General features: G+C 38.8%; 3 non-coding genes across 3 annotated transcripts; 2 read left to right on the top strand and 1 right to left on the bottom strand.

Annotated features, from left to right (window-relative positions):
* Window positions 1-8,633: 8,633 nt before the first annotated feature.
* On the bottom strand, window positions 8,634-8,705 carry TRNAE-CUC. The gene has a single exon. It is a non-coding gene; the product is annotated as a tRNA-Glu (tRNA).
* A 548-nt stretch (window positions 8,706-9,253) lies between these two features.
* TRNAE-CUC lies at window positions 9,254-9,325 on the top strand. The gene has a single exon. It is a non-coding gene; the product is annotated as a tRNA-Glu (tRNA).
* A 997-nt stretch (window positions 9,326-10,322) lies between these two features.
* TRNAE-CUC lies at window positions 10,323-10,394 on the top strand. The gene has a single exon. It is a non-coding gene; the product is annotated as a tRNA-Glu (tRNA).
* Window positions 10,395-11,026: the final 632 nt, after the last annotated feature.

Below are 11,026 nucleotides of genomic sequence, written 5' to 3'. Positions count from 1 at the left end.
ACAGAAACACGTGACCTACCCAGGCATCCCTTTCGTAACTGGTCGTTTGTTTGCTGGTAATTTTGATCGATGAATAGCAGGTCATGTGACATCTATTAGCTTCCAATTACATTGTGACGTCTTATGGTGGGGTTTGTTTCATTAAAGGAAGACGGATCCCGAGATCTGGAAATCCAAGGAAAGAAGATTCCTAGGAATTTGAGTGATAAGAGACATGAAAATTATGGTTAAATCATATGAATTTGATGAATGTCATGGCGGATGTTGGGGTTTCCCTGAAAAATTACTTTGTAGTACTTGAATTAAAAAGATAATTCATCATGACTTCGCTCATGATATCCAATAACTCAGCATCAATTGATTTTCATATATTTAAAATTGATTTATTCCTTATTAGTATATTTACAAATAAAGCATTAAATAATTTTACAAGATAAATGAAGTATAGAAGAACGGTTTCATATATTCGAAATTGGTCTAGGCCATATTCCTTATCATATCTACAAATAAAGCATTGAATAATATTACAAGATAAATTAATCAGAAAAAAGTTTCAAAGTTCTTGATCATTATTAAGACTTTCATGATGAGTAGCAGCTTCCTCAACATATTGGTGTGCTTAAGCTTAATCAAATAATGCATTTAAAAAAATAGCTAAGGTCACGGTGTAAACAAAATTTGAGTTTTATTACAGTTAGACCAAGCATTGGTATAACTCTGTAATTCTGTGATTGAAGGGCAAAAAGTGTCTGTCGCGAAGCGGCACATGGTGATCGTATTATTGATACAACACTTCAGTTACACCTTTTTTTTTCCATCACCACATCGTGTAACACTAAATACCCGAGGCGGTAAAATTCCCACATTTTCGCCCTGTTATCTTCTCATCCCTCATTTTCTTCTCCACTCGCTCTTATAACATCAACAGAGAGAAGAATGGATACTTGTATCATCATTTTGCTACATCTTTGAGCCGCTGGCAACCGAACACCGACAGATTGGAATGGCACACTTTTCTGCCCCGGAGCAGCGGCTTGGCTAAGCGGCATCAACGCGTCTCGTTTTGTGCCCACGGGCTACATACTTGCCGCTCTCTGACTCTTAGTCTGAATTGCAGACAAAAATTTGTGATCAATTGATATTAGATAGCACTTTGATAACTTTAATTTTTCTTAATCAGTTAAGAGAGATAAAGTAATAAACAAATTTGTCTTTTCCCTTTTAACGCCATTCATATCTAGCCTAACCGCTGACGATGGTGGTCTCCTGCGTTTCAAATTACCTCTCTAATTTATTGAAAAATATTGAATACATATTTCTTATCTTATTTGTATGCTTGTATAACATTATTGTACATGGTTTTCTATTTAATTACTTTTGTAAACAATGTAATCATTGTATTTTGTTATTGTTCAAATTTTTTTAAATTTGAGTTTGAATTTGTATCTTTTTAACGCAGAAATAAAACCAAACAAACAAAAACAAAACAACACTAAATTTTATTATCCTGAGAGTCTCCTTCCTAATATGAATACATGCCTTCCCATGTCTAAGGAACGTCAAAAAGAATTTAATTCCCAGGAATATGTGAAATGTGAAATGACGGAAGGCGAACTATAGATGCAGGCACATGCTGTTTAGATATCTCCTGCGAAATAATAAAAACAGTGATAATGACAACGTTCTTGAGGCAGGGGTATACCTGTAGATTTCATACACCCTGCCTCTCTAGAGGTAGAGACGTATAATTGTTTCAATGTATCGAAAAAGAGAGACTATTAATATTCCGGTAAGAAAATAAAAAGAGAGAAATAGATAGACATTAAAGGAATGAAACTACAAATTAAACAACAAAAATCATAAATGAATGAATTCATTAATACATAAAGAAATACATAAAGAAAGAATTTACAATTGTAAATGAATGAATAAATGTAAAACAAATTAATATACAAATACAGAAAAATAGATAAGTGAACAAATAAATAGATAGGCTAAATATAAAAAAGCGTGAAGGATTAAATTAAAGTAAGATAAGAAGGCGATGGATAGCACATGAGGAAGTGGAAGACAGAAGGAATGAAAGAGAAGATGAGAGCGATGTTTTAGAGGTGTGTGTGTTTGCGTGCGTATGTGTGTGTGTGGTGGGGATGACATCGACCTCATAAAAATGGTTTTCAACGAAGATCGTCGTTGTCTCCCCATGAACATCTGATTATCTCTTCATCACACATTTCGACTCGCGTGGCTGATGTAATCTAATCATCTAATCTCATTTAAACCGTTTGCTTAACACCCACTAATCAACGCCTCCCCCGAACTATACTACCCTGTATTCAATGGTTGCGTGTAACTCTGCGTTGAAACAAAAGTGCAAATCCAAGATGGCGGATCGTACGTACTGCGTGGTACCGGGGCGTGGACGTGTCGCTTTCTTGTGACCAGGTTCAATTCTGATCCAATGAGATGAGATGTGAGAGGTTTGTTTAATAGCGAGTCAAGGGCCATGATTTTAAATAGGGAGAGGGGCATAATGGAGGGGGCTACGCCCCACTCACCGAGAATGTTGATAACACCAATGTTTGGGCAATTGTCACCCCATATTCGGGCAGCGAGGTGCACCTTCATAATCGGGCAGTGATATACCTGAATATGCTAATAAAAGGCAGTGAGGTGTCTGATAATAATCATATTCAGGAAGTGAGGTGCGATGAACAATGAAATCGAAATTTCGAAACAAATGAATAATTGACCGATCGATATTGGAAATTAAACATTGAATCAAACACTTTCATAATGTAGGCTCTCCATTTTCATGCAGTTATTTCGGTCAAACTGTCTTCCATTTGTCCTTACATAGCAACACATAGCATGCTTTCTATTGTGAGCTCGAGGAAACTAAATACAACGAAGTCGTCTATGTGAATTAATGTCAACATCATACGAGGTCCCTGTAATGCACAGCTAGAGAAAGGGGTTTGGCCTCATCGACCATCAATTAGCTACATCCATTAACACTCTTCATGTACATGCCCAGCATTAGCGTATAGTGTAGGGGCTTGGGATAATGTTCCCCTGATTAATTTCTGTCCAAGAGAACAGATTTAAAAGATTACTAAGCATTAGTAGATTGTTCTCAAAGACAATTTCGCTTCTTCACAATTCAATTTCATAATTATAAATCGGTTATGTTAGGCATCAGTCGTGAAACCACACTCGAAAGAAATTTTAAAAATGGGGAGGGGCATTATGGGAACATGATACACATAATTATACATCTCAATGCCCCTACTTAAAGAAATGGTAAGAATGGTAAAGATATTGCAAAATAAAATGATGAGCATACTAATATTATATTAAATACATATCCAAAGGTATACGCATCAATATCAATAGGCAGATCATAAAGGATTAAAATGCATTAGAAAAGGTTTAAATGTAACGGGTATTTTTCAAATGGTTTTGCTCTTTCGATTGATTCGCTCGCAGGTATAGGCTATGATTTATTTATGACGGCATACCAACATTCGTAAAGTTGGATGGAGTTACATCTTTCATCATTTCCCCATTTGCATATTTCATTTAATCCATTTGACTGTCCTTTTCTTCGTCAAGAATGTTCTTTCTTGGCAGCCCCCTCCCCCCCCCCCCTTCTAGACGAATTTTAAGAGAATAAACCACGCTCTACCATCCCGGGCTCCCCCACCTAAATAGGGCACGTGAAAGGTAAAAGGGGTTACCTTTTACATGGATCATCATTACCAAGGGTACACTGTCCCCCTACCCCCTACCCCTCCCCCCTCCTCAACATAAGCCAAAATACACCAATTCAACCCAAACCACAAGCAACCATTCCCAGGGCCCCACTGGCGTAATGGCGTAATGGATGGCCAGTGAGTCGGCGGAGGTGGGTCGTCTCTGGACAAAAAACATCACAGGAAGGGGGTATAACATTCCTGGTCTGTTTTATATGTTATAACCACAGTCGGCCTAGCTCATTAATATAACTGATTACATTAAACAAATGTTTATTTAGCGTAATCACTGTCATCTTCCTATCTCAGTCACACCAATGCCTAAGAATACGGGTAACGTGATGACGAGGTGGAGGAGTGAAGTGAGATTTAAACAGTAGCATGCATGATGGAGTTTTAAAGTCAACATGATAATAGATAACGTCCATTTTGTATAAGCTATACCCCGGCTATCAAAACATGAAAACATAGAACATGTATTAGCTATGGAGGCGGAGTGACGTCAGAACGAATTTTGTCGACGATTTTGCTGACAGAAAGGGCAGTTTCGTCAACAAGTACCCCCCCCCCCCCCACTCCAGAGGAAACAAAAGAGCGGGGGGAGGGGGGGGGGGGGCTTTACACTAAATAATATGCCAACTAGCAGTACATATTAAGGTATTTGTATTACAAAGTATTAAATAAAGATTAAAGTTATAGAAGTTACAATGTTGACGACAACATTTTAGAGGGGGTCACCCCATTCTCTTACGACACCCCTGGTAATGTCATTCATTTACATTTGATAATTTTACAAACCGTAACTGAAAAGAACTATTCATGCCGATACTCGTACTGATAATCATATCCATAAACGTTAAGGTTTTGTTAACCAGCATTTAAGGGAGAACATTTGCCCTCGTATGAAATAAGAATATGTCCAATATTCATTGTAAACAGAAAAAATGCCATTTAAGCTTATGCTGCACCGAATTAATGCACCCCACCCTCAACCTAAGAATAGCGTTAAGCTTTTGTAAATTTACCTCGCCCCCTGAATAACTACATTCTTCTATATACAATAGTCCCACATATTCACTATACAGTAGCATATGCTGCATCAGCCTCGCATCAAACCGTCTGCCTGACGACACTATAACTTGATTTCCCCGGCCTGCACTTGGCCCCCGGTGGAGAAAAACAGACGCCGATGGCAATTAATCTCCGTCTTTAATTCGATGATCTTCGTTAATAAGCCCCCAACATACTCAAAGTGCAACTAATGGATGCTAATTGAGAAGCTTTGCATTGGTTTATTTTGGAAAAGATGCTGCAAGGGGGATTGCTGTGAGGGTATAATGGGGGTATATATCTTTCGCGCTGATGGGAATTGTGATACGGTTATCAAATAAAAAGATTGTTGTTGCCTTTTAAACACGAGTCAGATTAATAATACAAGATGTTGAATGAAGGCATAATACTTGTTATACACCGCTCAATGTCAAAGGCAAGCGTTGACATTCAACTTGTTTATATAACACGCTGTCTATAATACAGGAGCTCTCTCTCTCTCTCTCTCTCTCTCTCTCTCTCTCTCTCTCTCTCTCTCTCTCCTCCTCCCCCCCCCTCCTCTCTCTCTCTCTCTGTCTCTCTCTCTCTCTCTCTTTCCCCCTCCCTCTCTCTTTCTCCCTCTCTCTCATTCTCTCTTATACTTATTGTGGATTGTTGGTTGGTGTTTGATTTTCTAAATGTGAATAATATAGAATAGAAAAATAAATATGTCCAGAGACATCTTTACAATTTAAAAGCAGGAGGGGCGGCGTGTATTTGGGCATCATCGTGTCCCGTAGACCCACTAAAAAAACACATTTATTTTTGTTAAGGGTGGGGGGGGGGGAAGGATATGAACCAACCTATGTGGAAAGTCGCGATAATGTGAAAATCCCTCACTTTCGGTAAATCATTATAAAAGTTCATTCTAGATAACCCATATTACAATTTTGAAGTGTTATACTTCTGTATCTTATATTCATCTTCTTCATCACCACTGCGTCTATAAGAAATTTCACATCATCCTTATGACGTATCAAATAATGATCAACAGAGGCCGGGTCGAATCTTCCTCGGTTGGATGAGCGCGGAGGGGGGGGGGGGGGGGGGGGGGGGGAGGGGGGGGGGGGGGGGCTATTAAAGATAGAATATTGTAGGCCTACTAGGTCTTTGCCATTTTGCAACAAATATTTGTGGATATTACTCGTACTGGATTTAACCTTCTACATAAATTTTTCTCTCATGACTTTGTTATCAACATGACCAAGACTCTGCGCACGTGTGGGCAAAGTTCGTTGAAAATCAATCCTTCACTTTGTCGCGATTTTAATCCCAAAATTGGACGGCAATTTAACGATGGCACTCAACTCGCGATCTCTCACACGGCCCTGCTATCGGAGCGAACATGACGCTATTATGGTGGCGGTAAAGAGCAAAGCTACAACGTTTCAAAAATCAATTCTTTCCGATGAAAGAGTGATCTTTTTCTATCATATGAATGGTAATTCTCTGGGGAATATATCTCCACGCTTAAAATATTAATAGGCGAGATTAGAGCCAGCCCCGCGAATGTTTAAGACGTATTCGAAGGGTCGATGGCTTAATCTCTTGGAATTTCATGAACTATTTAAAATAGTTTGTTGCTCTGTCTTCTGACTGTTCTCTCCAATTTCTTTCTATACCCAGATGTATGCTAAAATAAATTAGTACCAAATGCATCAATGTGAAAATTGCAGTCTTTTCGAGGAATCTATGCGCAATATTCGGTATGTGTATGAGATCGAAGGTCAAGGATAAATCGTACGAAAATCATAACAACATGAATCAAAGAATGGTCATGTTACTTTCGAAAAAGGGTAGTTATGTTAAGTACAAATGAAATATGGCCAATAAAAAGACAAGAATGTTTTATGTGACTGTTTAGTCTAAGAGGGGGAAGAGCAATTAAGACAGAGACGTAGAGAGAGAGATAGAGACAGTGTAAAGACATAGAGAGAGGGAAGAAAAGATGAGAGTATTAAGCGAGAGAGAAAGAGAGAGAAGAAGAATAGTGGTGGTTCTAAAAACGAGGCACATGAGGGGCGTTTGCCGCATTATTTAGTGGCCAACTCAAAATAAGCAACTAAGTTTGGCACGCGGGAGCACCCCCTCTATTTCAATTTTTGGTTTAACACGACTAAGGGGAGAAGAAGAAAGAAAGAAAGAAAGAGAGAGAGAGAGAGAGAGAGAGAGAGAGAAGTGGGGGGGGGGGGACAAGGATTTGAATTGAGAAAATGCAGAGATGGGGCGGGAGATGAGCAGAGAGTAGAGTTCCAGGGGCCCTGAAAAATTGGTAGGTCCTACTCCGACCGCTGCTCAGATCAGTGGCATATCGTGAGTTCAGACATTAAGGAGGCATTGGTATCAAGGAGGGAGTGGGGGCATCAGCCTTACTCGAAGAATGAAAAGCTAATGAAAAAGACTCGTGTAGGATGAGGGTGTGAGAAATAGTCGTTGGGTCTTCTTTTCGTCTTCTTTCCCCTTTCCCTTTACCAGTTTACCCTTCTACATTTATCTATCTCGGTTTCTTTTGTCTTTGTGTCCCCCCTTTTCGCCTTTTAATGGATAGAGGAGGCTCATCTGCCCACTGTAGCTACTGCCCTTTATTAAATCGCGATTCTAATCCATGTGGACAGAAAGGCGTTCGCTGCCTGCTCGCCAAGAAATACAAGCTGGAAGTCAATTATGGATGACATGCTTAGCAGGGGAGCGTCTGTACGCACTTGGACATCACTTCGCCCCCGTCCTCCCGGCCTGACAGAGATTGGACGCCCGCTAAGAGCTCGCGTGCGGCTCACTCGACCTTTTTTGTGAAAGGAAATCTTAATTGATGTAACTGAGTTAAAGAAAATATATTGGTTCACGCTATCCAAGAAAACAAAAACGAATTTTACTCTTTGATTATAACGAATCTTGATACATGTATAATACAATCAACTTAAATCATTTAAATCATTAAAACATATTTTAATCCGTTGTTTCATTAGGTCATTAGTGTTCCCTTCTTTTATATATTTTTTAAAATACAAATTCATGCCCTTGCCAATTATTTGACTTGGGTCTTTTTCTCCAAAGTAATGTGCAATATCTAATTCGAAACTACACTATATTTGTATGTAAATACTCATTTTAATTTTATTTGAACAACTTTCTCGATCTAGATGAATGCTGTCATTACATTTATATTAAAGGGGAAAACGGAATAGAGACTGTCATTTTGACTTTTACGGTTTAATTTCATCCCATCCAATAGGTTTTTTTTAATGCTTAATTTCATTTTTTGTAATAGAAATGTTTGTTTAGCAATTGTTAAATACTTTCTCAACTCTTTCGCTCAAACAACTTCCTTTTTTCTTCTCCATTCTCTCCTTCCCACCGTCTTGGTTCTTCAACATGAAAGTATATTATTACATTACTGTATAACTTTGTTTTGCAATTTCGATTTCATCTTACAATGACTTACAATATGTATTTTAGTTTTGTATATGTTTATATCTCTCTATATTTTTAACTTGTTTGTAAATTGAACATTTTCAGCCTTCGAGCTGCTTGTTTGATGTGATTTCTCAATAAACCAAACCAATACAATACAATCTTATTCATGTATAAGTTCAGAGAGCTAGTTGTCCGGACATGCTGTATACAATATGTGTGTCCATTTTCAAAACGTCCTTTTTTCTTTTTCAATCGAGGGAAATAAATTGTATGATAAGTATGGTTAAAGAACCTAAGAAAGAGTAGAAGAACTTTGAATAAAGGACAAGTTTTATCATTTCATTCTGTTTCCCCACTGTAAAAGTAATAAAAATGTTCCCACACCGGGAATCGAACCCGGGCCGCGGCGGTGAGAGCGCCGAATCCTAACCACTAGACCATATGGGAGAACACACACCCTGTACTGATGAATGAATTACATTTTAAGTCGATCATTGATCGACCCATACAACGTTAACCGCCAGATGAGTCACAGTTTGCGATGTAACCGTGCATGGATGTGCCTCGAGTCTGCTTCGTGTTCAAAATAAGATATCATGAATAAAGTCCAGCTGAAACTGGTACAAAATGTTTAAATAACAATATGTTTTTATAATCTACATAATATAAGATCAAAATTATCGTCATCTTTGTCATTGTCAGCATCATCAATTTAATCATCATCATTTTTCTCCTTGTAGCCATAGTCATTATCATCGCATCATCACTACCACCCCCATCATCCACCACCACCACCACCATCACCACCACCACCACCACCACCACTACCAATACCACTAGCACCACCACCACTTTACCACCACCACCATTATCATAGGTTCACCATCAACATCAAATGAAAGGACACGACAGCTGTTCATCGTGAACAATTACTGAGGAATATCATCGGGGGATGATGTGAAGTTATTTCAGTGTATCCGATAGATGACAGTAGCTCCCATATGGTCTAGTGGTTAGGATTCGGCGCTCTCACCGCCGCGGCCCGGGTTCGATTCCCGGTGTGGGAACACCATTTTTTTTAAATGTGTATTTCGTAATAGCAATATATTGATGGCCGTTATCATCACATTCATATCTTCTACTTACTTCCGTCTCCCTTGTGTGGTTAATTCTTAATTTACTTTTCTTTAAATGATTTTATCGTGTTCATTTCCTAACTTTGCATCCTATGGGTGCGAGAAAACAAAATCATGTTCAATTTCGAGTTAACCAACACTTTGATATTCAATGAAAATCAACGGTAGATGTGAACCTCTTTCGGTGTATATCAAGTGGCGTAGCTACGGGGGGCTTGGGATACGTGTCCCCATCAAATGTTTTAAAAAAACACAGTAAAAAGTATTAGAAGAAGAAGAAGAAGAAGAAGAAGGAAAGAGGAAGAAGAAGAAGAGAGAGAAAGAGAGTGGGAGAAGACAGAGGACATAAAAGAAGATTATAGACCATTACCTACATCCTAAGTTCCTCAGATGGTCTCGTCTAGTATTTTCTTTCACCTTAAAGATTAGTGCCTTCCCCTCAACACAAGTGCTCTCGCAATGACCTGACAGATGCTTTGCCACTGTGTATACTATAACCGTATATAATATGTCAAGATAGGTCTAGTGGTCCAGATTTAACGTGTGCTCACCCCCTCCCCCACCCCCTCCCCCCGTCAGGTTTGATTCCTGGTGTAGACAATTCTTTTCAAATTTTGTACACGTTTGTCCTTTATATTTTATGTGACTTATCTTTTAAGGGCTAGATTTCTATTCACTTCTCAATTGGATTCCTTCTACTGCTATTTTGTATTCCACCTCGCTCTCTCTATTGAGCCATTTGTGTTTGGCGGGGGGGGGGGGGGGGGGGGGGGGGGGGAGCATACTTTTTAAACGTATAGTCATTTCCATATTCTGACTCCTTCTAACCTCATAACTCCGTAGCTTAAGCCTGATTTAGTAGGGAAAGTCAGGGGCTGAGGTGAACAAATACTTTAGAAATCAAAATGCTAACAAGGTGTTTACAAGCTCCCATATGGTCTAGTGGTTAGGATTCGGCGCTCTCACCGCCGCGGCCCGAGTTTGATTCCCGGTGTGGGAACTCAGTTTTATATCATTATTTTCCCCTCTCGCGTCTTAATTGATGTTCATCATAATCTTCTCCCTTTAGTTTGTCTTGATTTTTCTTTTTGAGCGCCTTTTTCTTTTAGTTACTTGTTTTCCTGATCTCTCCCCTCTCATCTCATTTTGCCTTCGTGTACTGGTCACCACAGCACTCTCTTCACCCGCTCTTTCTTCCTGTCTCCTCTCCTCCTTTTGTAAGGCCGGTATCATTTCAAGCTCTGCTTACGATATCGGTCTTCTGCATTCTCCCCTTTTCTTTCTTTTCAAATACGATTAATTGTACTATTGATTATTTATATTTATTCATTTGTGAATTACTACTTGTATTACTTATCATTATATTGCTAAAATGTATTCATTGTCATTTTTGTTATTGTTTATGGAAAATGCAGAAATAAAACTTGAAACTGAAAACTGAAACTGAATATAACTTATGACCTTGCCTGTCTGATCTGTAATTTTGTTCCTTCTCCTTCTCTCTTCTTAGCTTCACTATACGCTCGAATCTGTGTCTGCGGCTGACTTGTTTTGCTCAATCCAAGCTGCCCAATGTCCTCAACCCACTCGAACCAAAGAAAGAAGAACAAAAGTTTTGGCTTGGAAATCAAT

The sequence above is a fragment of the Strongylocentrotus purpuratus genome, unplaced genomic scaffold, assembly GCF_000002235.5.
Source record: "Strongylocentrotus purpuratus isolate Spur 01 unplaced genomic scaffold, Spur_5.0 spur5_scaffold_7, whole genome shotgun sequence".
NCBI lineage: Eukaryota > Metazoa > Echinodermata > Echinoidea > Camarodonta > Strongylocentrotidae > Strongylocentrotus > Strongylocentrotus purpuratus.
Note: the sequence above shows the minus strand (reverse complement) of the source record. Positions and strands in the feature narration are given on the sequence as shown.